The 27,601-nt window shown below is 39.1% G+C and overlaps 1 pseudogene; it reads left to right on the forward strand.

Annotated features, from left to right (window-relative positions):
* Positions 1-650: 650 nt before the first annotated feature.
* LOC122342714 lies at positions 651-27,397 on the forward strand (annotated as a pseudogene).
* Positions 27,398-27,601: the final 204 nt, after the last annotated feature.

A 27,601-nucleotide genomic window follows, 5' to 3' on the forward strand; every position in this document is an offset into this window, starting at 1 on the left:
CTATGAATAACGATAAATGCATGACAAAAAAAATGATGTTCTATTGTTCAAGGCGTTTTCGCTCTGGGTAAATGTTAAAAAGCACTCGCACGTAACCTACTTTACTCAAGAGTATCTTCCCTGTTCCACCCATCCAAGGAGATTCCCCTCCTGTCCAGAAGACTATATTTGCGCTGAACTGTTCAGCCACTAACTACTCCCTCTGACTTCTGTCAGGATGTTAGCGGCCGTTCACGCATGCTGCAGTCATTCATCATTTTAAACACATAAAGCCCGTCTACAAGCATAGTGCCCTTGTCCTGCAACGCATGAATGTGTGCGGAGTTGTGCAAAGTGAGGCATAGCTTGATGGATTGATGGCGTGACGTCAACACACAGTTACCTTGCCGTGAGGGAGGGGGGAATTAATCTGTGTGTGTGTGTGTGTGTGTGTGTCTGTGTGTGTGTCAGGAGAGAGAGAGAGAGAGAGAGACGCGTTAATCTCCAGGGAAATGGGCACGTTTGGAATAAGCGGTACCAGTCAGCAGGCGCGCTCTAATATTCCAGTGGCTGTGGAAGAAGTGTTTCCAGAGAGAGAGAGAGAGAGAGAGGGAGGAGAGAGAGAGAGAGAGAGAGAGAGAGAGAGAGAGAGAGAGAGAGAGAGAGAGAGAGAGGGCAGTACTACTCAAGATGAGCCTGCGCTTTAAGGCTGTAAAACACTAGACCCCGAGGGCACTCTCTGAGGTAAGCTCCGTCTCTCTCATATTTTAACGAGGTTTGACGCCACGGTGTTAAACTGCGGCGCGTCTATCCTTTATGTTTTTAAAGTAGCGCGCGATAAAGGTTCGAGTCTCCTCGCGCTCACTTGGACGCGGCGCGCTCCGCTCTGTCAGATGCGACGGCGGGGCTTTAACCGTAACGGCTTCGCGGTAAACTCTCCTGAGGTAAATAGGCGTTAAAGGAGACAGGGCCCCGGGGTTATGGCCGGTAAATTGTATTAGTCAAGACCTGAGAGTGGATAAACGAGTTCAAAGCCGCCTTCGCGAAGTCCGCTCGGCGTTTTGACAGTCGCTTCACTCGAGTCAGAGAAGTTTGTGTATTTTAACTGAGATGTGTTGAATGGAGCAAATGTATAAAGCGGCGATAGCCTGCTTTTTTCCAGTGTTTGTCGGCTTGCTTATTCCGGCAGGCTGCAGCTATTTTGAGGTCCACACTGTCCAAATTAAAGCAGCCTCACGCAGCAAATTACACACCGAGAAACTGCTTTTAGTTCAGAGACGTGTGTGACAGAGAGAGAGAGAGAGAGAGAGAGAGAGAGAGAGAGAGAGAGAGAGAGAGACAGACAGACAGACCTACTTTATGAGGGGAGTTAAACAGGTTTGTTAAATGTCACACCACAACCGCTTTTACTGTCACCTCCTAATAAAGCAACTATTGTATTTATAACAGTTTTTAAATACGATCTCACCTACATGGAACTTGCGTTACATCCTGAAGTTTTGTATAGGCGACGGGAAAACAGTGCTTTTGCCGGATTATTGCTCAAATTTTAGTGAACGTGTGACTTTTACAGCTACCGGCTCGTTTTGGGTGAACTCGGCTGGTATTGTTAAAGTAAATCAGACAGTTTCCTGCCTTTATAATCCACGTTGTTTGTTAGTTGTTCTTAAAAAATAAGTAATTTGTGTGCATGAGAAATATATAGCCTATCTATCTATCTATCTATCTATCTATCTATCTATCTATCTATCTATCTATCTATCTATCTAGGTTTTGAGCTTCTGTAAAACCCTGCTCTGAGTCATTTAAATATGTTAAACATCTTCATTTAAATATTAATTTAAATGTAGCTATATCACGCCTCACCCCCTGCCACCAGTGTCTTTCCTTGCTTCATTTAAAGACTTGCTTTCATTGCAGCTCTGCCTTTTGAAGAAATCTGACTGCGCAAGAGAAAAGAAAAGTGAAAAGCCGGTTCATATCGATGCACTGGACGTCCAGCTGAGATGCCGCGACACTGACGGTCCTGCCCCGTCTGTCGAACCGGACCAATGATAATAATGAAGATGGTGATGTCCACACGGCGCGTGTAGCGCTAAATCTCCACCACCGGACCCTTACGAGACACCGCACTCCGATCCGCGCTCATTCAAACTTCAGATGGACTGCCTTCACTCTGCACTGACCAGTAAAATGAATTGGATCGCACTCCTGCTGGCTGGCTTGACTTTTTGGGGCAAAGTGTCCTTGCACAGTTGCTTAGATTATGATGACAGTTATGATTATTACGAAGAGGAGAAAACGGAAACGATAGACTACAAGGATCCCTGCAAAGCTGGTAAGGCGCTTTTGTGCATTTTTACTTGCTTTTGATCTGTAAACACTTTCTGTGAGGCGATCAAAGGAGAAAGCATTAATATCTAATTCGCAATAATAGGCTAAACGCGTGGAGGAGGGAGTTGCTGCGCTTTTTAATTCCAACCCGTAGTTTATTTTCATTACGCGGAGACTCGCGCTGGTCACGCATCGGGTCCTCTGGTGCGCGAGCATCAGCGGCGCCTCCTTTTTAATCCTTTTTTTTTTTTTTTTTTGACGTAGAAATGTCCCTCGCAAGCCTCGCACGACCCCTCCTCCCCCGCTGAAATGATCTAGCCCGCTTTAATTCGCTTTCTCCCGGGATGATCCCGCGGCTCGCGGGGCCACGTGCGCTCCGCTGTCATAAACCCGTGCTTTCCGCGCGCACGTTTGTCCGTGCAGGTAGAGCGCGCCTGTATGATTTGCGATCTCTTATGTAATTATTATATCAATCTAACGAAGTTGAAAGGGAGTTCACTCCGTCCATGTAAACCACTATTTCACCTGCTGACAGCTGGCGTGCGAAAGTTATTAACGAATGCTACGAATTATTATTAAGCAAAAGGAACGAGTAATTGCACATAATCCGTGGCTTCTTATATACCTCCGCGTTGTGCATAGCCGTATCTGTATTTTATTTCTTTTACATAGTGTAATGAGTACATAGATTTAGTGGTATAGATATAAATAAGCGTTTTTCATGTAATATGAAGGGTTAAAGTGTAAAGAAACACTCAAGGGGCCATGCATATATGTTTGCATATAGTCAATTTAAGATGTTTCTGTGTTTGTATCTATGTGTTGACGCATCCTTGTACAGAAGGCCAATAATAATATTTCTTTTTCATTCTGTCCTTCTTCTGGATGCGTAAGTAAACTCCACCTAAGGCAGAACAGATATTTAAATGCATCATCTGTGGTTACATTTTGTAAAATTGCTCTGTTCCTCCCTCTCACACATGCCAACACACAGATTTACTCACATAATCTCCCTCTCCGCATACTCTCTCTCTCGTTTTCCTTTGTGTATATATCATGTTTACTCAGGAACTATAAATCTGAGCATTTGTTTCTCTGCTGCAACGCGTTGGCATTGTTTCCAGGCTTTCACGAGACAGATGTATGCACACACGCAGAGGGCACACACGCTATACACACAAGCAATATGGATTACTTATGAGAATGAAAAAAAAAAAAAGCCTTTAAGTGGTTTGTGTGAGTGTTTGTATGCGTCCAGGGTGTATGTATGTTTGGATTAGTGTGTCTGTGTTTGCGTGTGTAGGAGTATGACTGTTTGGCAGTTATAGGGAGGACCTCTGTTTTTCCAAACTGAAACATTCAGCCTAGAAATTTGACAGGCTCGTTGATAGGAGTACTACAGGGAAAGGGTGGACAATGTCTTCACATAAACTTTTAGCACACACATAAATAAATAGACATAGAAAACACTTTTAATCTTTATTACACACACTCCTCTGTCACATATTTCAAGGTGACCCTAATACATACCGTTAGTACTGGAAATGTAAAATGCTAGTAAATAGCTTGTACCATGTATATGAACATGTACTAAACCCCCTTATAAATATTGGCGTACACTAATATGCCTGAATATTCTACTCAGCATAATATTTCAGGTTAATCTGGCGTCCACGCTAAACTTCATGCGATTCCCAAAGCACAACTTCATATTTAGTATGCTGCAATAATTAGTGGAGTTTGCGTTACAGGGCTTGAAGATCTTTGCATCATACCAGGTGAAACGCTGACTGTCCAAAAACCGTCCAGGTCATTGAGCGTGTTCGATCCGGTTCTCTCTAATGCTAACGTTAGCCACTCTCTTAGCTGATGGAGCATTTTACAGACGCGTCTGCAGTGTAGCCTTGCATTAGCATATCTGCGCTGTGTTGATGTTTTAGCAGAAATAGCCATGCTAATTAAATGCAAGGTGTCAATGGGGGGAGCTGCTGTGCCTTTCAGATGAATGGACCCAAATTTATTTTAATTGTTTACAGGCGTACAGTATTAAACCTTGGCCTTAAAGGGATAATTCACCCTAAATAACTCAATTAATTACTCACCCTCATATTGGTCGAAGCCCATAAGACCTACGTTCATCTTCAGAACACAAATTAAGATATTTCTGATGAAATCCGAGAGCTCTCTGAGCCTCCCAATAGACAGCAAGATCCAGAAACGTAGCAGAGACTTTGCTAAAATAGTCCATGTGACATCAGGGGTCCAACCGTGATTTTGGGAAGCTACAAGAATGCTTTTTGTGCACAAAGAAAACAAAAATGATTGCTTTATTCAACAATTCTTGTCCTCCTCATTCCATACTGTGGCATGCCACCATTGTGGAGAATGTCAAGATATATGAGCCTGCTTCCACATTATGTGATTATTTTTGTTTTCTTTTTTTCACAGACGTATTGTCGTAGCTTCTTGAAATTATGGTTGAACCACTGAAGTCAGATGGGCTATTTTAGCAAAGTCTTTGCTGTGTTTCTGGACCTTGAACGTGTTAGGACCCTTGCTGTCTATTGGGAGGTTCAGAGAGCTCACAGATTTTATTTACTTTTACCAGGAACAGACATCACATATACTTTTGCGGAAATATCTGCTTCTCCTTTACACATATTACACACAATAGCTGTGTGCAATAGCTAAATAGGCTTTAAGCGTACTTTTACAGTTTTTCTTTCCGACTGCTTATACATTTTCAAAACCTCGCCTCCTTTTTTAAAACTTTACACACAAAGCCAAGAATTGCGCACACAAAATACAAAATGTCTTACATCACTTGCAAAATGAAGAAAGTCAAAATATCAGAAACACATCTCAAAAGAAAACATTTGCAAACACTTTTGCCATAATATTAATTACTGTTAGTTTTTTGTGAGTTACATAGTTTTTGTGAGTTATATAATTTAGAAAATGTTAAAATGTTGACAAAAATCTAGTCAAAGTTTATGGTTTTGTCAGCTTGGTGTCTGGTTCTGGTGTTTGACTGTCAGGTTTCAGAAATTGTTTGACAAAGTAAAGATTTTGTGTGCAAGCAGTTGAAAAATACTCATTTTGGCATTTGTGGATGTAAAGCAAGAAATGATTGACTCCCTATATTAACTAGTCTATATGAAAGGACTTTAGGTGCAACTTGGTTTGGACTCAGATTACTGTTTTGCGATTGTTTTGTACATTTTTAGACATTTCAATCCAAGGGTTGCAAAACCTGAAATGCGTGCACATTTACTTCTGTATGTTCAAGGTATGTTCACTTTCATGAGTTCCTATTAATGGTTTGTTTTGGTTGACATAACAGAAGGCTATTAGCTCCATTAATGAGGTAAATGCATTGTTTAGGACTTCTGTTCTTGTTTACAGAAACCAAGAGTTCTATTGGTTTCAATGGGTCACTAAAGGGCTAGTTACATTATACAGTCATTAGGTGATGTTATCTGTTTCTGTTATCTTAAGACATTGTAAACCTAACGACACTGTTGCTACAGAATAACCAATCTTTTCTGATTATGCAAATTTAGCCCACGCCTCCTTGTTTAGGCAAGAGAAACATAAACAAACCCGAGGGAGTTCACTGGGGGAGTATGCGGACAGACTTGGGGGCAAACACACAGAAAGTTGATGAGACTTTTTATGCTTCTCTCAGAATAAGAGTCAACGTCTTCATTGGCGTCATTTTCAGCATTCACGCACCATTCTTAGCGTTTACACAGCACTTGCAATAGTGAAACACACAGTGCAGAAAATCAATGAAGCCAGACCCAGAAAGTAATATAAGAAGTAAAGAGAAATATAAAAGAAAAGGGGAAAGTTAAAGAAAAACTGAAGCAGAAATGGAAATAGAATATGTTAGTTGTGAATTTATGGTATATCCAAAATTGTAGTAATGGATCATTTGTCAAAGTAACAGCCACTAAAACGAACACTATACTATTACCTTTTTCTTCCCCTTTGCATTGTTTATTCATAGTGTCTGCAGTTTCTGTCAGATACTTTCTGCACTTCATTCCTCACTCTTTGCCAACACATTTATTTATTTATTTTTTACCATTATTGGTTTAATTTGTGGAATTGTAGTTTATAGTCCTCTAGATTACAGTAGTCTGCATCTAGTAAACAAGGACAGCTTAATTGCAGAGAACTACACAAAGTTTTCACGCGAAGGGTCCAAAATTAACTTTATGTTATGCATGACAATGCTGAGTAAGTCATGAAGATGTAATGAACAAAGCCGATTTTACTTATTTCATTTTCTTTTATATCAGTAACGAACATCACAGAGGTCAAGTCATTGCTGTATGCAAAGTAAGCTAGTTTTTCTGCACCTGCCACAAATATGTGATCAATGCACATTAGAATTTTATTTTGGATGGCTTTGTGGTCTTGGTGGCTTTGTACAGAATTTTTTGAGAAAATAGGCATACTAGATGTTTTAACTGAGGTAAAAGTCGTTAAAAGACAAAGTTTCATATTTCTGCATAGGTACACTGTATAGCAAATCTCAACTGATTACAAAATGTAATATTATCACCTAATCTGCTAAATGTGACTAAATGACATGATTTCTGTTCAGCTGCTTTAAAACAATGAAAAAATTGACTTGGCTCGACATGACCAAGTCAGGATTATCATACCATTTTTACAAATCCTCTTAAATATTAATTATGTTCAACCCCCTTATGAAATTGCCTTAGAAATCACTTAGAAAAACCCCAGCTTTAATTAATCACCCAGACCAATTTTTAGGCATGTTTAGTGCTGATATTTTGGACGCTGAACATAGACATTTTACTATTGTGCTGGTCAGATTTGTGTGTAGGACTGTCTCTTGTCAGTCTAACTGTAGCCTGGTCTTTTATTTCATCTTTGAGTTTGTGTAACTGTGTTTATGTTATATTATGTGGTGCAGCTGGGTATCAATTTCACCTCTTCATATGTGTCAGATTCATATCCATCTGTTTACATATTACTTATGACCTTGTATGTGTGCGTATGTACGGTGGAAACGACTCTGCATGGTTGATCATCTTGCTTCTGTTGTTCTTGGGAAAACAGAATGTGAATATTTGGCCGTGTGCTTATCTCATGCCATTAGAGTGCACTAAACACATTTCCATCTCTTTGTACGCTGATTTCCCTCACTGTGTGTGTATGTGCGCGTGTGTGTGACGAATATGGGAGCCCACTTCATTCAGGCACTTATCTCTTCCTGGTAGCCTGCATCCTGCCACTTAGCTTGAGAAGAATCTCTCTCTCACTCACACACACACACACACACACACACACACACACACACACACACACACACACCTTCATTCATGCCCGGTACAAAAGAGGGTTTTTGTCAAAAAACTGTGCACACAGCAAAACAGAGAGTGTGAGTGGGTGAAAAGGGAAAAACTTTCACTTGCAGTTGTATTGTATGAGTGTCTGTGATGTGAATGTATTGTATTTAAATTCTCAGAATTGGATTTTTTTATTCAGGTTTTACTTGAATGTGAAACACATGACATCAGCCTGTCTTCACAAGTCTAGACACACATTAAAACTCAAAGCTTTCAAGACCTCATCAGACAGTTGGCTCTTTGACTGCGCTTACTTAAACTTTTCTCTGAAGCCAGTTTGTCATAATCAGAGTATTTGAGTATAAAAAGAGGATTTTCCAGGAGCACTCTGGCCTGACAGCCAGCTTCCGAAAATTCCCAAAATTCCAGCGTCAGCACTGTGCTCCGCCACGGACTGTTTGTTTTGGAGCAGGGAAACATGAGTCAGCGATCCGCACACTTCCTCCTAGAATGAATTTCGCTAATTAAACAATTACGGCTTTACACATCCTGACGTGTGAAAAGGTACTTTGATGCTCCGACAACGGCACTGACTGAAGTCTTTCTGTCTGTCTTTCATGCACACATTTGCTGACACTGATTGCTGCACTCTCCCAGTTTTAACATCTGCTTTGGACGATCCCAAATCAGTGATAAATGCAGATTTAAATGGACTTCAGAACTTTTGTATTCCATCTACTGCTTGTGACTACACATATTTGTAATGTAAACTCTATCCCAGACAACAGTGAAGCCAAATCACCTGTCAATCATCCATTGAGCTAAAACAAAATTTGCCAGTTGAACTTATGACAGATAATTTACTGACAGCTCAAATAGCGAATCAAATCACTGTGTTTATAAGCCTTGTTGTTTCAGCCATGTTGCCCATCAAGCTTACTGAACTGTGTGTGTGACATAGACACCATTTGTATCAATTTAACAAAACTATGACAAGAAGGTTTTGTTATGGTACATGAAATTTAGAGAGAGGCGGTGAATGGATTTTTGTTTGTTTAACTCCCAAAACTCCAAAAAAAGCAGTACATTTCTACATTTGCACAAAGAAAATAAATAGTATAATACGGTATGGTAGATGTTATTAGTATTAGGATTATTGATGTTTGCAATTCTGTATGACTTATACAATACCGACATGCATACAGCCAAGTAAATAATTTTTAGAAAAACACTTTTGATATTTATGTACACTCTAAACAATTAGGTTGTTTTGACCCAGCACTATAAATGTTTAAACCAACCTCATGGATAAAACCCAAGCGCTGGGTCAAAACAACCCAATTGCTGGCACAGGATTTCATTTAACCCAGCATTTTTAACTCAGTGTAGTTTCTCCACTTTCATTATATTTAGTGTTTCAATACAACCTGTTACAAAAGCTTGTGCTTTCAGTTTTCGTGCAATGATAACCTGCATTTAAAATAATTTATGGCATTTTTTTGGATGCACAATACAGTACCCACCCTTGGGACAGAGGGGGACTGGTTTAGTAATCACTATCTTTAGGTCAATTATGTCCATCTGAAAAAAATCAAATGTTCTGGGCCTAGATGCAAATGATTTAATGGAACATTTTAAAATTCACTGCCTTTAAAGCACAACTGCTGCAGCGATATAAATGTATATGTTAGGCCTTTGGCTGTTGCACTGTTCATTGTTTTTTATAAATATATATTTGGAAGAAAGCATGTGGACTTTTTGTACTTTTTGCAACTTATAAACTTGCACTAACACACTGACGTAGTGAGCAATGTATGCAGTCACAGGAGACACGTTGCGTGTTACTACAAGGTGTAAACAGCAATGCTTCTCAGCTGACTACTTGTGAACTCATCACAAAATGAAAAAAAACAGAGACAAATCTTGAAAGCAGGTGTAAACAGGCCCTTGATGCTCATAGCTCATAGACTCTCTTGAGCAATAGGATGCAAATGCAGTTTATTCTCAGGACCAGTGGAAACCTTTTTAAAATACAGCTCTTTCAGTTGGACAGGTGCCATGTATAGCCACAGAGATGCTATTACTCTGGTTATTGTTCTGATTAATGTTGTCTAAAAAACAAGATGTCAGTTCATAGCATTGTCAGGATGCAAGGTGACATCAAGCAGTCATTGGAATTGCGTTTGGATGCATATGTGTTTTTGTTTGAGTGTATCTGTCCCCGACTCTTCCTGTGATCAAGCTCGCAGGAATGTTTTTTGGGCTGTCACCCAAAGTGCTTTGCGTCATGTCTTTCTGACATGTGGCGCAGATGTCTTTAGTTACGCGTGTCACTGACAAACAGAAACACCCCACTCATCCTTCAGCTCCCATGATACTCATTCATCAGACTCAGCTGCATGTTTCTGTGGCTTTAATGAGGAAGGGATTCTCGGTATTAAACTGACATCACAGTAATGAAGCGTCAACATATGGTCAGACTTTCTAAACCCCGTAGTGTTGATCGGTGCCTCCCTCCAGGATTCTCCACAACATCTGCTGTCTCTGTACATAAAAACAGTCTGTCAGTCAAACTGAAGGTCTACAAGAGGAGATGATCAGTGGCTACTCTTCATTCAAGTATACGGTCTTCAGCTCTGTTCCAAAGCCTAATGAGCTGTCTTGATATAAGAGACAGTTGCTTATTGAGGAGCTATTCACACAAAATAGGTTTTTGTATTTAAAAACTGATAAGAACTGATCACGCAAATATGATGTGAAATTCGATTTTTTTATTCAATTAAGTGTATGCATAATTAACTTGCTTTATCCTTCTTGTTGGATTGATAATTATGCTGCCTACCATCATGACAAGAGCACTGCTTATAATGCCTGAAAATGCTGTTTAGGATAGACGACTCCCAAGGTTTTGGAACAGAGCTTTAATTTCAGAAACTAGCTTCTGATGTGATTAGCTGACTGTATCACTTTTGATTTGCTTTTGTATTACTTTGGTGAGATTTGCAATGCAAAAAGTACTTAAAATGCTCTGTGCGCTTGCTGAGACAAGTTTGCTCAAATCGAATGCACAGTTAGTTACAGAAAAGCTCTCCTTCAACTCTTAAATCATTCAGAGGAAACAGTGAGAATGACTTGGATGTTTCCAGGATAACCTGGAGAGTCTTGTTTGGAACTGTAGTGTGACCTCCAGGATAATCTCCTATTTTAATACACATTTTTATCTGCACCCAGATTAAAACACACCTCCTGCCGTGCTACAATAACCTTGGAACTGAGATTATACTTTCACATTTGCCAAAACATTTTATTCCTCCAGATGACACGTTCTGCTGAGGTCTCCATGTTCCCATCTGAGCAGATGTAAAGCTGTTAAACTATCAGTTTAATCTCTCAATGAAAGAGACATCACACAGTTAACAATCCCATGCCACTGTGATGGTCACATGTTAGACACAACCCATCCCATTTCCCTCCTACAGTTCAAAATCGATTCTTAAGTACAGCCTCTGCTCTGTGTTTATCGATCATCACGGCTGAAGTTATTGACTGGTGCTAAGTTAAGATGTGCAGTCAAAGACCCATTGATGTAAAGCGACTACATGATTGCTGAGGCATTACTGGGCTTCACTCCCAGACTTCCCAAATCAATGTACAAATTCAACACAAAGCCTTTTCCTCTGTGGTCAAGTCTGAGCACATTGTCTTGTTCATCTGGACACATATTTCACAGTCTTGTCTCATTGTCTAGGCTGTTATGACAACTGCAGAGAGACCTCATGTCAGCTATTTAGTATAACATTATTTAGCAGAAACTGAAATATGCATAGCAGTCTGTGGACAGGATTTGCATATTTAACGCTGATATGTAATCTCATGCTTTTTTAAGTAGTGTGGAAGAAACAATTTGAAAACACAAAGTAATTTAATGTAAAAATTTGAATTTGCAATTGCATCTTTAAAATATAATTCTATACTTATTTATGCTTTTCTTGGAATTTCCTGTATAATTGTAACAATATAATTGTATAGCTATTTTTGCACATTTTTATTGTAAGTAACAGAGCATTTGATGAAATAGGTTTGCATTTGTGTAATTTTTTGTATTAATAAATGCATCATCTAAAATATACTCTATAATCTTATAGTATACTCTTTTTTTTTTTTTTTTTTTTTTATTCATTTGGGAAAATGAATTAATTTTGAGTTCATTTCGCTTTAGACTGCGTCAAAGTGGGGTTAGATCATCGCTAATATTAGTCCTCTATGCAGGGTGTGATCCACAGGAGACTCCAGCTTTATATGAATGTGATCACGATCACAGATTAAAGCTGAACATTGTCTGAGGAGTTGATGGGGGAGGGAAGGATGCTTGTATACACACATGATACACACAAACAATGCATAAGAAACAATAGTGGTGGCCTAAAGCTGCAGTTCACTGTTACGTGTACATGCGCATATAGACATTCGCACACACATGCATGCGCAAGGGCAGAGTTTATTTCAATATGGAACAATCAAGATAGCTTAAAGCATAATCCTCATTGTTTATTGTTTTATATCAAGGTTGAGGAGTGAAATCCCTGCCAAAACTACTCGCACACACAAATGGCGCAGTTCCTAATATTATCTCCGTTTTCATGGCCATCTCTACGACCTCCTGTTGGGACAAGCGTGATACGGACATTATGTGAACAGGGTTGGTAAGATCGCAACAGGATGTATATACATGTTCCTCGACATCCGCTTATTAATTTTTAATCAGCATGCGAGGGTGCGAGGACAAAGGGCAGGTTGAGGACCCAAGATGTTTCCTCTCATGTTAGCTTGTCAATCGATCGCATATGCAGCAAACCCTAAATTAGCATCCGTCGATATCTCAGGCCTCGCTGGTCTGAGTCTCAGACGTGTCTGCCAGCACATAGACCATCAATCCATGGTGCTGCCAACGAGCGCGTTTGTGTCCTCTAATAATATCCTTCCCTTTTTCTTTTTCCAGCTGTATTTTGGGGAGATATCGCCTTGGACGAAGAGGACTTGAAAATGTTTCAGATCGATGGAACGATAGAGCTTTCACATCAGTCACATGGGAGACAGGGACACACGTCGGGTAAGATACGCATTAGATATCACAGCACTCCGGACTGCAGTTGTCCACAATCATTGAAAATTGTCCGATTTTCAAACAAATGACTCTCATGGTTTGTGAAAGAACCCTTAAACTCACAAACTCAAACTCAGTAAACCGTCTACTACTACAAACAGCTGACTGAGACTTAAATGTGTATTCTTTTAAAATATTAACAGATTTTTACAGATGTATTACAGAGCATTGCTTCTAAACAATCAGCTTTGTTTTGTCATTTGGCCTTTAAAAAGTCAAACAGCTGCTAAATGTTTAATGCTAGTCCTAGCCAGTCTAGTCGTTTTTTTTCTGTCTCGATCCCTACATCACACTTTAGACATTATAAATCTGTCACATAATCTGGATTTAAAAAATGAAAGGTCCTCAGTTTGGTTTGAGGTTTTAATGCACATGTTTTTTCAGCTGAGTTCAGTAGCAGATGTGCAGCAGACGAGGTTAAAGCTGCAGTCGGCAGCTGCTGAGGGTTGAGGGTTGTTTCTGGTGCAGAACAACAACAATGACTCTTTCTACAGTGAGGTTCAAGGTTTGAGCTTCTGTTTCGCTCAGTCCTTGAAGCTGGCCATGTCTTTTTCGTCCCGATGTCATGTTTGAAGTCAGACCTTCCTCTAGGCGTTAAATGCTCCGATCTAGTGCTGGCCTCTGCGCAGTTTCGACTGCAGGGTGACACACAGAAACGCACACACACATACAGTAGTCTCTGTGGATTTTGTAGTTAAGATAATTGATCTCAGTCTTGATCAGTCTGAAATGCTGAGTTGTCGTAAGGATGCAATGAATGTCCATGACTGTTGTGTGCTGTGGATGATTTAAACGTATTAAAGTTGTATTGAAGTTGAAGAATGCGTGGGGATATTGGGAGTTTATAGCTTCAGGTGATTAGACTTGATAAATGCTCCTGTCTCGACTCCGCTGCACCATCAGCAAACAACTGTGTGTGTGTGTGTTTGCATAGCAAGGTCTTTGTCTTTTACTCCTTATGCAGTGGGAAAAGTGCACAAGCATATGTGTGTGTGCAAATGTTTGTTTCTTTGTGAGTTAGAATAAACATTGTTAACAAAATCCTTCCACGCTGATATCTAAACTGACCGAAGTCAAAATGTGCGTGCGTGTGTATTTCCCAGTGCCACATTGTTCAGGTAAACTCTCAGTGTCTAAAACAGGATACAACCGCTGCTATGAGTAATGGCTACTCGCAGACTAGCAGCCAAGTAAGAGAACTTTACCTTGCCGGGTAGCAGCATTGTCAGCAACATCACCTTTGCATCACAAAGATGGAAGTGAGGCCAAAAAGACGATAAGGATTCAGCTTTGTGTTTCCGTTCTGCCTGGGGTTGTTACAGGATATGCCACCGGGGCAGAAGGGCAAGCTGCATCAGGACCAGGAATAGCAAGAGAACTGATGCGTGTTCAAACCAGTCAGGACAGGTCTCTCTTGGATATTTCCAGATTCATCAGGACACTGTTATGGAGACAACAGCACACACTTGTACTGTATACCTGACACTGTTATGTGCATGAGATGTGTGTGCGTGCATCAAGCCCAAAGCTCAGACTTTTCCTGTGTCTCGGATTCAGAGTATTGTTTGTTCCTCATTTTCCTGTCCCCATCAGAGAAATTCCAGAGAAAGAGAGAGTCAGTGTAAGTGCAAAAGTAATATAGTAGAGGAATTGACATGTGTGAATAGAGATGTACAGTGAGAACCCTGGGAATGAAAGACAAGAGTAGGTGAGATGTCGAATGAGGGAGAAGAGGCGAATGGGGAATGAGAAGAAGTGAGGACAGATGAAATAGGTGTGATAATGGCATAGAGCCGGTGATGAAAGTTTCTTGACTCACTGGCTGTGTTCTTCTGTAACATTAAAATGACACCAGTTAAACTTGATTTAAAGGGATAGTTTACTCAAAAAAATTTAATTCTGTCATTAATTACTCACTCACATCACTTCAAACTCGTAGACCTTTGTTCATCTTCGGAACAAAAAGAAGATATTTTTGATTAAATATGAGAGCTCTCTGACCTTGCATAGACAGCAACATAACTGAAATGTTCCCAGGTTCAGAAATGCAGTAAAGACATTGACAAAATAGTCTGTAACATCAGTGGTTCAACCACAGTTTAATAAAGCCACATATAAGTCACATTGCTGTCTATGCATGGTCAGAGAGCTCTCAGATTTCATCAGTAATAAATTCATTTGTGTTCTGAACAGGATGAAGGAAGGTCTTACTGGTTTGGAGCAGTTAATGGGAATTTTCATTTTTGGGTGAACTGTCCTTTAAGGAAAGTTTACTCAAACGTAACAAAAACACAGTGTTCTAATAAAATTAAAATATCCCTTTCACAGCATTCTCAAAATAACTTCTTTGTATGTTTCTCGCTCTCAGGTGGTCTAGGAGAGCATGATACCAGTAAGAAGAGAGGTTCATTATATCTGTTGCTGGACAGAATCTTACGGTTAGGTTTTGGTAAGTTCAAAACACTGGATTATTTTAAGCTTTTTTTTCTTAAAGTGCTGTTAACTCCACAGCACTATTAGCAAAGCTTCAAGTAACCCAAATGGTGTTTGCATTTTGATTCAGTTTGAGGAATGAAGAACCTGTGTTTGTAAAAATGTGAAGCAAAATCATCAACGTTAATTACAATTGGTTATTGTGCATATGTATGCGTGCATACTCTCCCAAAAGGCTCTCAAAAACGAGAAAAGAGAAAAGTACAAATGAAATGGAAGAATGCAAAAATGCATTCTTGTAACATTTAATGCCTCCTCCATAAGATGTTTTCTATCATTCTACTTTTTCTGTGTAGAGTCGTGGCCAGTGAACAGCAGTAAAGATGTGTCGAGCTCCAAAGCTGGAGGGAAGAGTGTAAACAGCGGCAGAGGTGTGAAGTCTCGAGTGCCACGTGCTGCCACATCCCGAGCTGAGAAGATCTGGCCAGGTGGCGTCATCCCTTACGTCATAGGAGGCAACTTCACTGGTAAGGGCACCAGAGTGTCTGTGTGCTTAATATCAGTATATGAATGTGTGAGAATTACACATAACAATTTCTGCATGTGTTTTTCAGGAAGTCAGAGGGCCATGTTAAAACAAGCAATGAGACACTGGGAGAAACAGACATGTGTGACCTTCATCGAGAAAACTGACGAGGAGAGCTACATCGTCTTCACCTACAGACCCTGCGGGTTTGTGTTTGTGTGTTCTCTTTAATTACATAACATTTTAGAATAGCAATGCGCTCGTTGATACTGTTTCATCCATCACAACACTTGTGCTTCTGACACCAAGCTACTCAGTAATGGTCCTTAAAGTTGGCGTTGGAGTTTACATCCCAAGTAATTAAACTTAGTACCGTCTTGACTCCACTATATACATTTGTTTATTGATCAGAAGTTATAATGAATCAGTTTACATTTACAATATATGAAAATGGAATCATTGAATTGAAGCCAGCATGAAATAAATATTAATCTTATCTATTTTCTAAATGCATGTTATAGATCTTATTGTGAATGATTATAAAATACATTACACGCTTCAGCGTTGGCTAAATCTAAATTAGAGATTCTCTATCTCTGGCCTCCATTAGTAGTTTAGATGCATTGGAGGTAAGAAAGGTTGAATGAAACACTGTGGTCATTAAGGAACACACTCAGATACCCAGCTTTCATTGTTACGAGTGTATCCTGTGAAGTGTGTATAAAACAAAGGTATGTATGTATGCGAGATTGAGGGCGAGAATCGACTGAGATGACTACAGTCGGTTTGGCTTTCCTTCCTTCCCTGTTACCACGGTGAGCAAACCGCCCATTGTTCTTGGGAATGGAATCCTAACAGTGTGTTAACAAGGAAGAGAGAGGAAGAAGGGAAGACGGAAATCACATAAGTCTAGATAAACATTGTTAGTGATTGTTCGTATCTGAAAACTTGGCTTTTAATTGATTATTTGATCACATATAACATTGTTCAGTACGACACAACACCTGATAAGGAGGTTTTAATTTCTAATAAAAGTTTTATCAGTTCATGAATGTTATTAAAACTGGAATGAAGAGGAAACTGAGGATGTTAAATATTTCTGTGGGAATGATGCTGATGGAAGGTGAGGTGAAATAATGAGTCAGATCCAGACAGATTACAGAGAAATAGGCAGAATGACCATTGACAGAAGGACAGGGCTAGATTAGAGTGGAGGGGAGAGAGGTAGGGAGAGTATTACATAATATTATCCATCTCAGTGCGGTCATATCTGTCATAATCAGCAGACGTCACTCAGATGTAAACCTGCTGACAGACCAATGCATGCTTGCAGTGTTACCTTCTACTCGACTCTCTGTGCTTTTTAAACATTTGGCACATAGCTTGGGTCCATGTGTGTATGTTAGTATTGTGAGAAAGTATCTGGTTGTCTGATTCTTTTGCACAAGTATGCATTAATTATAAGGATATCTGTTACTAATTCATTTCAGTTCAACTGAATTTATAATACAAAAGGTTCCAAAGCAGCTTTACAGGAAATTTTTCTTTGGCTTAATGCTATTCTTTCTTTTTATGATGTAGATTGGTGCATGTGTTTTATTTTGAGTCTATCCTTTTATTTGTTTGTATATCTCTCTGTTCATGTGTGTCTCACTATCAATGTCTATGAAATGAGGATTAAGGTGTTCCTAATCCAAGTTATAAATAGTGAGCGAGTGGAATCGAGATTACTGCTTTGTTTGTGGGTCTGTGAGTGTCTGAGACATGCTTAATGGTGGACTATTGAGATTCCACCTGGATTCCTCGAACTCTGACTTCACAGGTTTGACCTTACTTTGGCCTATTGTTACATGCTATTGTTATTCAAAAAAAACTGAGAAAATCCAAAACGAGCAGCGCATCAAATACAATAAGCGATCTGCATATGGAAACATAGCTGACCAGAGCACAAACTTTAGAGTCAGCAGATTTGTGAGGCTGCTGGCAATATTTCTGTTAATAATAATCGGATTTGCGGGCTTATACAAACACCAGCTAGTGAAACAATTCACCTTAATGTGCCAAATATTCTCACCTGATTAATGCAACACACACACACAACACTGTCCAACTTGAATAGTGCTTTGCCGCACAATCATGTTTTCTCACAATATTGCATCAATACTTTAGAAGTGTGAGTCATGAATGCTACAAATAGGCCACATGTCTGTTCTGAGGGTCATGGACAGCAAGGAAAAAACAAAAACAAATTTGATGTGAAAGTGGCTGACTTAAAATCTGGGTTCTTAAGCAGAACTGTCTTTTGGCACTTATTTTGGGACCCACCTGTTTCTTTCTCTTTCATCTTTGTCTCTCCTGAGATTTATTGCACTCTCACTCAGTCAGAGGTGAACATTGTGTGCTTATTTGTTGTTAGGGAAAAATCTGAAAGCTAACCCCAAAGTCACCCTAATTACTGTTAATCAGCTCTCATCATTTCACACTGTCCCCTGTTCACCCCACACTAAACTATGTTACCCCAAACAGCTAAACAGTAGTTCAGCTCACTGCCCATTACCCTCATTACAAATATTGACACTTCTGTGATATAATCAAAAGGTGAGTTAATCAAGAGTGGGTGAGCCAACAAGATGCTGATGTTTTAGTAATTACAGACTTTTAACATTTTATTTATTGGTTCTCAAAGGTGCTGCTCTTACGTCGGTCGTCGTGGCAATGGTCCCCAGGCAATATCCATTGGGAAAGAACTGTGACAAGTTTGGCATTGTGGTTCCACGAACTTGGACATGTAATAGGCTTTTGGCATGAGCACACACGACCTGACCGTGACGATCATGTGACCATCATTCGGGACAACATTCAGCCAGGTACTGCAAGTCTTTGCACATCTGGTTCAATATTGTGCATTTACACAGCTGTAGAATATGGATTCAGTCTTGATTCATAAATACAGCATTGTACTAAACATTTTAATGAACATCATTGATAACCAATAGGCAAATTGTTTTCCCTACATTTTCATGAGTTATGCCGAGTTCATATAGCGTGGTTTTCAAAAAAAGGTCAGGTCACTGTTTTCACACTGCATGACCGTCTGGGGTAGAATACACGATGCATCAGGTTACACTTCGCGACTTCCCAAAAGGAAAAATCGCAGACAACACTGCCTGATCCAGGTTTGCCAGGTTTTCAAAACGAAAATGTGTTGACATAAAAACAACCTGGCAACACTGGGCCATAAACTATTCATATAATTCCACCCTGAACTCCCTGCTGCCCTGTATCTTGCTCTCTCATTGACTGTAGGTTATCACCGGATGTACGTTTCAGTCAGAACACCTTTCACATAGCAGGATTGTGATTCCAGATATTTATCATGACAACACTAATGGGCGTCTGTGATGCATTGTCGATTGCCTCAGATCGCATCTTTGATCATTCCCCGATCCTCTGATTTCGAGTATTTGTCAGTGATTTATCAAAATCTGTCAGTGAGTGAAAAACCATGGTAAAATCGTGAACTTTAAGAAAAGACAGAAATTATAAGACGTTATTTGTTCATGCAGATATAATATTTGAGCTGCTGTTGTATGAACAGGACAATTCGAGAGGTGGGCAGAGCTATTAGTAAATCAATTCTATATGCTTGCTTTGTAAAAATAGCCTGTCTGTTTTAATGAGTGTATTTGTGCACACTCAGGTCAGAGTATAACTTCATTAAAATGGAACCAGGGGATAGTGTAAACTCTCTTGGTGAGCCATATGATTTGACAGCATCATGCATTATGCCAGAAACACTTTCTCCAGGTAAGTGTGTCACATTTCACACCCAGTAATTTCATTCAGAACTTTCTCATACAAATATATATATGTTCTCCTTTTGTCTTTTTTTCATAGAGGAATGTTTCTGGACACAATTCTTCCCTCTCGTGATGAGAATGTGGCATCAGGCCTGCCATTGGTCAGAGAACTAGACTCAACCAAAGGAGATATATCCTAAGCCAAGAAGCTATACAGATGTCCAGGTGAGGGATCAAAGTGTGTGTGTGGAGTGTGTATAAGAGAGAGAGGTGACTTCTAATGAAGGAAACCAAGGTGTTAACTATTATGAAGATGACTCTACCTTATGTGCAGATAATTGTTTCTAGCCAACAGTGTCAGCTGTATGAGATCATTTGCTCTTCTCACTTTATAGCTCGTGAGCTTCTTACAGTGGCTCAGTGGGTGGTGGACTGTCACCTTACATGCAAAAGATCTCTGGCTTGGTCCCAGCTGAACCAGAAGATCTTCCTGTGTGTAGTTTAAAATGTTCTTCCATGCTGGCCTGGGTCTCTCGAATGTTCTGTTTTTTCCCAAAATCCAAAGACATTTGAGTAGATGCATTGAGACACTAACCAACCCTGTGACAAATGGTCAGTGGATGGATGGATGATGGATGGGGCGACTCAGGGAAGAAAGGCCACCCTGACATTTTAGGGGACAAAGAGCATGATAAGACCCTCTCGCCCATTGCTTATGTGTGTGTCCATGAGTGGTATATAAGTGTGTTATTTTACTGCTGTATTGTTTTGAGTTTATGCAGTACTAGTGGCGTGTGTGTGTGTGTGTAAATGTGACGATGGCCTACTTCCACATACAAAGACAAAGCACTTCTTCCACAATATTCACTGTTCAGACAAATTTGTGGACCAAATCACTGGCCTGCAGACATTTTGCCAAAAGGAGTAGTGTACTCAGACTTTGTGGTGGCTCCAGCAATTTTTCAGAAGCCTGGTAAAAAGGCCTGCTTTTCTCCCATGTAGGTATGGAGAGAAAATGATCAAAGACAAAAGATATTAAAGTTTTATAAAGTAACCCAAATACTTATTTGGTCATTTTTGGTTCCTGACTATATAAATCACAATTTACTGTCTTGTATGGAAAATGCAGTTTGAAGACATACCCAGATCTGCTTTATGTTTTAGGTAAAACAAAACTAAATTGACAGGATACTATTTATAAATAAAAATCATGTAATTCTAGTAAATTTTGTGAACTGCCATGTTGTAAGTCCAGAGTTCCTGTCCCTGTTGCTAAGCATACAGGTTGTGAGTCAAAGATTAGTCTGAAAGGAGTGACTCTCTCTCCACCCAAGTCAGATAACTACGACAACTCTGCATCGGATTGTTGTGTGACTTGTGAATACTTCTTTGAGCATTTCCTAGAAACTGACACCCAAAGTACCTCTAAAGCAATCACTGTACAACAAAGGTGATGAAAATAGATAAATTCTAAGACAAATGTTTGGCCAATCGCTACATCGCTTAATTGGAGGAACATTTGAAAATGTTAGCAGATGATTTTGGCTTCTTGAACAGGAATTGCTCTCCTATCCTGTACTTTGGCTCCTGAGATCTCATTAGAACAGTCATTGTGGTCTTATTATTCTCATTGTGTGTGTGTATCTGTTTCCGCATCAAGCATTAGCGTGGCGCCCAGCCACTGCTGACTATACGTGCTACGACGTTAATAATTTTTAGCCGAGAAGTGGAACATCTTTCTGTTGTTTTCCGCTGCATGACTGTTGACTGTTGAGCTGGTTCTTTGAACAATTTGTCAAATAATCAGTTTGCAATCATGCACTTCTGAATTCAAAGAGGTTAATATCACGCATTAATGTGGAATTTTTATATACACTCATTAATTATGTTATTGTGGTTATTCTCATCCAGCGGTGGTGAAACACTGCAGGACTCGGTGGGGAATTTCTCATCTCCAGATATCTCATCGATACCTCCATCATATACACACTGTGCATGGAGGATCTCCATTGCACCTGGGAGAAGGTAAGACACTTCTGTGTATTAATTGTGTAACTTACAAAGATGCATTGCACTGAACTGTTCACATTTATTTGTATCTGCAATTTTTAATCTGTTTCTTCCTGTAAATTGTCTTGACTGTGAGGTTGTAGATAAAGAAACGCTGATCTAATGTGAAGTTTGATGTATGGGTGACAGCTGCATGTGTGCTGACTGTTATGATAGTGTTAAACTTCACCACTATGGACTCCTACAAGAGCAGCTTGTGCTGTATGATTACACAGGTTCGTGACGGATACTGGAGGAAAGCAACTGCTGGGTACATATACGTTGTGGACTTCACTAATAATATGGAATATTACAATAATATGTATTACCATTATAATGCATGCTTATGGGGCAATTTTATTTATTGTGTGTGTGTGTGTATTCGTGCAGGTCGATTTGTGGTGATAAAATTCCAGAAGTGTTAGTCTCACTGACAATGGATGTGGATTGACCCCGCAGTAGAGCAGCAACTGGGTTGGAAAGGATTCGCTGCAGTTTGCGAAGGTGTGTGTGTGTGTGTGTTAGGGGCTGTCACAATATAAGATTTTCACCTGATATAAAATATCTTGGCAAAAGATAACAAAAGATAAAATTATTGCACCTATAGAAATTTTGATAAAAATAATGACAGTGAATCACTAAGTATGTAAGTGTAGGTTGTAGGGAAAGTTTATAACACCTGGTCTTTTTGCAGATCAAAAAAACTAATTTTCTGATTTATGGTGGTGAAACCAGCATACAGTACAATGTGGATTTAATCAATTATAATTCAATATTATTTTAATAAATACTATATTTTAAGACATACTGAAAAATTGCATAAATATTGTTAATGACAGAGTAAAAGTCATATGCTGATGATACACTGGGCAGCTTGCAAATGTTGTTGTCAGTGGGCAACCAGGTGAAACACAGGGATCAAATAAATCGATCTAAAGCACATCCAGATAGAGATTGTTACCATCTGTTATGAAAGGATCATTGTCAAAAAAGTTGCCCTTGTTTATTAGCCTAATTCTCCTCTTTCTTTACTATGTGTCTGGCAGTACATGAGGGAGATCAAAGGACTCGGGCAGATCCAGTCTCCAAATTATCCAGATATCATCTGTCCATCTAAGGAATGTGTGTGGAGGATCACAGTGCCGAGGGTTGGCAGCGTGGGCTTGAGCTTTCAGGTTTTTGAGGTGGAGGGTTGTCTTCTCTTTGGCTGTGTTCTCTTTATTTATTTCAGTTGGGTTCTGTTTTCACTTTAGCCTTTCCTCCTTCCTTTTTGTAGCTATTTATGTGCGCTGTATAAAGTTAAATATATGTTAATGTTTATGATATACATGCCTATATAACACACATCTTTGTCAAGTTTGAATTTCCTACAAGATTGCAGGTACGTGAGGCCAAAAGAAGGGCACGCTTGATTATTTGTCTTAAGTCATACCGTAAGTATGTATGCAGGCTACTGTGTGTGTGTCAGTAGGTCAGCAAAGGAATTGTTCAGAGCGAATGAAAACACGCCTCTGCCTTTGCATACACACATATTCACAACATTTTCTTTGCACGATGCAGTCTATAAAGAGCAGGACGTGTACTCAGACCTGAGAGCCTGGCATACACATACACAGAGACGCCCGAGATCCTGTTTTTATTGATTGTTTCCAGAACTAACACTCTGGGCGTGCCAGACATATGCCATTAACACGTCATTGCACAGCCTGTGTTAGCAGATCGAGAGGCACGACATGCATATGATCACCTAGAGTTAGAGATGGACTAACTGAGAACAGCCTCAATTGGTCGACCGGTGGCTATGATAAACCTGAAGCATATCCGCCCACCTCTAACACCCTCTGATGAAATCGTCTCGATGGGACGGGTTATCAAAGCAACATTTGTGCGCCAACTTCTTCAAAGGTACACTATACAATGTATTATATACTGATGCTGACAGCTGGCTCTCGCCATTCATCTGATGTTACTCTGTAGTCTGTAAGCATAAAACAGAGTAAGATGAATGTTCAGTTGTGATAATGGGGCTGCACAGAGATGTGTTAACACATTAGGAAGCTTCAAATGCCTGTGATCCTGATACTTAACTGGCTCTGACAAGAAGAGCTGTGAAGGTAAGAGAATGCTTGTGTGAATACACTGCACACAGGTGCTTCCGTCTGCCTGACTAATCATACCACGGATACTCAAGCCATATTGAATGGTTCAGGAAAATATCCGTAGTCAACAGGAAAAACAACAAGAACAAATAGACTTCTAGTCGACACTGCCTGCCCAGAAACCATATGATTTCTGCTGTTAGCTAAAGTAAGATGGGTTTTATTTGAATGTTTATTGTCTGTATACTGCCATAGAATTTGTGTTTTATAGTTGTAAGATTAAAAGATGAAATATTTTAATTGATTGACAGTTCTAATATATATATAGTTTCCAGCAGCATTTCTTTATTTCATAGTTTATTGTGACTAAAATAACTATAACCAAAATGTAGTTAAAAATTTTCAACATTATGTAGATATACCAGCACTAACTAAATTAAATAACATAAAACAAAAACAAATAATATGATATGCAAATTTACAAAAAAGTAACTGAAAATTAAGATGACAAGAGAAAAAGCTGAATAAATAATAATGGTTCCCATTCTTTTCTCTTTCAGCTGCATGTGGTGGCTTGCTGACTGTTGAACGTGTACACCACACCTGCTGGCTCATGAATACCTCCTAATAAGAACCAGGTGTGGCAAGTGGTGGCTCCCACCAGCAATGTGTACTCCATGCAGTTTGAAACCTTGAACTAGAGGAAACGAGGTGAGAATCTGTAGCATGTAAAATTTTGGGAGAGTTACTGTTGGAAAGAAAATGGAAAGACAGAAAGATGGATGTTTAACATTTCATTTGCAGGTGTGCAAGTATGACTATGTTGAATATGAGCGGGGTTTGTCATCTGACTCCAAGCTTCATGGGAAATACTGTGGTACGGAGGTTCCTGAGGTTATCACCTCCCAGCACAACAACAGTGCGACCGAGTTCAAATCTGACAACACAGTCTCCAAGAAAGGCTTCAAGGCTCATTTCTTCTCCGGGTAAGACTCACCGTGCCAGCCATTTGAAATGAGATTTGGAGGAACTTAGTTATGTTTGACACTCCACCTAAATTCATTTGTATATATGTATTTACAATGGAAATTTCAAAGCTTTTCTAAACACTACAGAGAGGTGAAACACCCTCTCCCCCTTTCTTCTCACGACTATGTAATGAGAAGTTCTGTGAATGGTCAGAAATATTCAGGCCCTACAAAGACGTTAATCTAAACACAGAATCTGGATTTGCCACAGCAGGATTTTTAATCTGTCTGGTTGTGTGATTGTCACTTGTAAACATGAAACATAGATGTTTCAATGAAGAACATCAAAGTGTTTGCAAACCTGCTGACTGTAATTTGTAGAAATGAAAAGTGTAATAAACTTTAAATGTGTGCATTCTCTTCCACAGACAGGCCTGCTCAATGCAAAGAGTACCTCTTATATTTTTGTCCACAGGACGTTGATAATGATGCCAGATTTGATTGGCCAGCAGGTCATGTCAAGGCGCCAGGTACAGCCTTCTCTCTCCTCTGATCGATTTTTGAAATGTGATTTGCCTCACATCTGAGGTGCCTTTTACGAATCCATTCATCTTCTTGGAAACTGGGCTCTGTTCTGTGGCAACAAATGTCCTCTGTGATAATAAGATTATAATATAAGTATTATTTGCAACCATTTCATTCTACTCTTAACATGATTCAGTTTTTGTTCAAAGAGCTAACAATGTGATATATGTAGAAGATTCATATAACAGCATTATAATGTTACGTTATAGACTTACAAGAGAAATGAAAAGATATATTAGTTTGTGTATGTTTTTAAATATATGCGATAATAGATCCAAAGTAAATATTCCAGTTAACATCATGAAACAAGCACATCAGTTGCTCCCACAGTGAATCTTTATTATTATTTCATAATCTCACACCCATGAGATGCAGAAATATGAAAAGACTCAAATAGGGTTGGCAAATACAAAGAGAAAAAGATTTTCTGATTTCAGAAGATGAACCAGATAAATAACACGATTGCAATTAAAACTAAATCATCTCTTTGACAAGGGGATAGTAACATTTCATGCATACTTTGAATAATAATAGGATTCATTATTACATTTGAAATATAAAGGTGCTTTTGTCCTCATAACAGCACAGCATCTTTCCAGAAACCCACGATTCAAAGACATATCAGTTAATCTAATCAGTGTAAACTTAAAGACGCAAACATTTCTCTGATAGCTAGTTTTGATCACAAGGATCTTATATTAAGCTGAAGCATGCCAGGATCAGCAGTTTCATGATTCATCTGTTTATATTTGATCTTCTGGGCATTCGTCTCTATAAATGAAACGATCAAATGAACATTTAGCACATACACGCATGGTGAATGAGTAACGCTTGTATCTGGGTGAGAGAAAGAATGCGCCCACCGTCAATGAGTTATAATAAGGCCACTTTCATTGTCTGAAGTCCTGAGGTTGGATTTTGCTGGCCTGGTGCCGCCTAGGGAGGTCCTCAGAGCTCTCCCACATACTCCTAATCTGCATGAATGCACTGAGCTGAATAAGAGCACTACAACTGGAAACAGAAAGAGCTGATTCATCTCTTTGTATATGCACAGTAAGAAAGGTATTTTGATATTACTTGACTTTAATAATTTTTGGAGTAGGTTGATTTTTTAAAAGGATACATTTAATTCTTTCTCTTCAGCTGTGCAGTTCATTATAAGAATAGGGTGCTCTTCAACGTAAGACATCTTCACACTAACAGTGGATATCGTTAAATACATGCTTTGAAAAACAGGATAGTAATGTGTGGTGACTCACAAAGACTTGGGCCCTTTAACCTCTCCATCTCACATTCATTGGGTTTGTATGATAAACATGCTGGTTTTGAGCAGTGGTTGAAGTGTGATAATTATTAAACTCAGACACATGGAAATAATAGCTTCATGAGGCTTGACTCATGGGACACTGGAGGCGAAGATGCGCAATGAAAAACAAATACATTATAAGGAGTCGTTTGACTGTTTGAACTTTAAACCATTAAATGACAATTCACACTTATCAAGCACAGACTAAATATTTCATAACTTTTTCAATTATTTAGCCCAACATTATACAGTATGATTTCCTCCTAGCTTGATTTAAAGGGAAAAGCAAGAAGAAGTCAAATGAAATCTTGAGTATTTGCAAGAGTGTTTTTGTTATTTAATTAACTGTATGGAATTATGTAAATCAGATAATGGTACATCTATAATAAATGCATCTATAATGAGCCTAATTTATATAAAATGAAGGTGTGCTATAAATGCCACCCAATGGCTTTATTTAAAATTGGCTATTTATCTGTTTCAGCTTATTTAGTGCAGTTAAATGGATTGTGGCTGGTTGCAGAAGAAGATGCAGGTTTTGCGGGTGAAATATCATGATAAAAAAAGAAATCTTGAATCATTTTTCATTCTTCTCACTGTCTTTCAAGATTTTCCCGCTTTCTTTATTAATGAACTGATACAGGCATGACCAATCACTCACAATTGCACTTTAACAGAAAAAACAAGAATCAATAAAACAAAATCTGACTCCAGATGCAAGAATTTTTATTGGCATCACATACATTAACATCTCTTAAGCATATTTCAAAATTCAATGAAAGGATTTAGTCTAATCTTATATCTTCCTTCTGTTTCAGATGACCTAAACTGCTTCATTGCTTTTTCTTTTTGTTACAGATAAAGATAGTTGTTCAAAGATAATGGATGCCAGCATGAGGAGCCAACACCACTGGCAGCTACGTGTGCCAGTGCCAGAATGCTTTATTCTGCATGAGAACAAACATGATCAAAGGGGGAAGGTATGTTAAAAATGCAAAGACTAATAGTGGCTAGAAAATATAAGTGAGAGT

This window comes from Puntigrus tetrazona, chromosome 1, assembly GCF_018831695.1.
Source record: "Puntigrus tetrazona isolate hp1 chromosome 1, ASM1883169v1, whole genome shotgun sequence".
Lineage (NCBI taxonomy): Eukaryota > Metazoa > Chordata > Actinopteri > Cypriniformes > Cyprinidae > Puntigrus > Puntigrus tetrazona.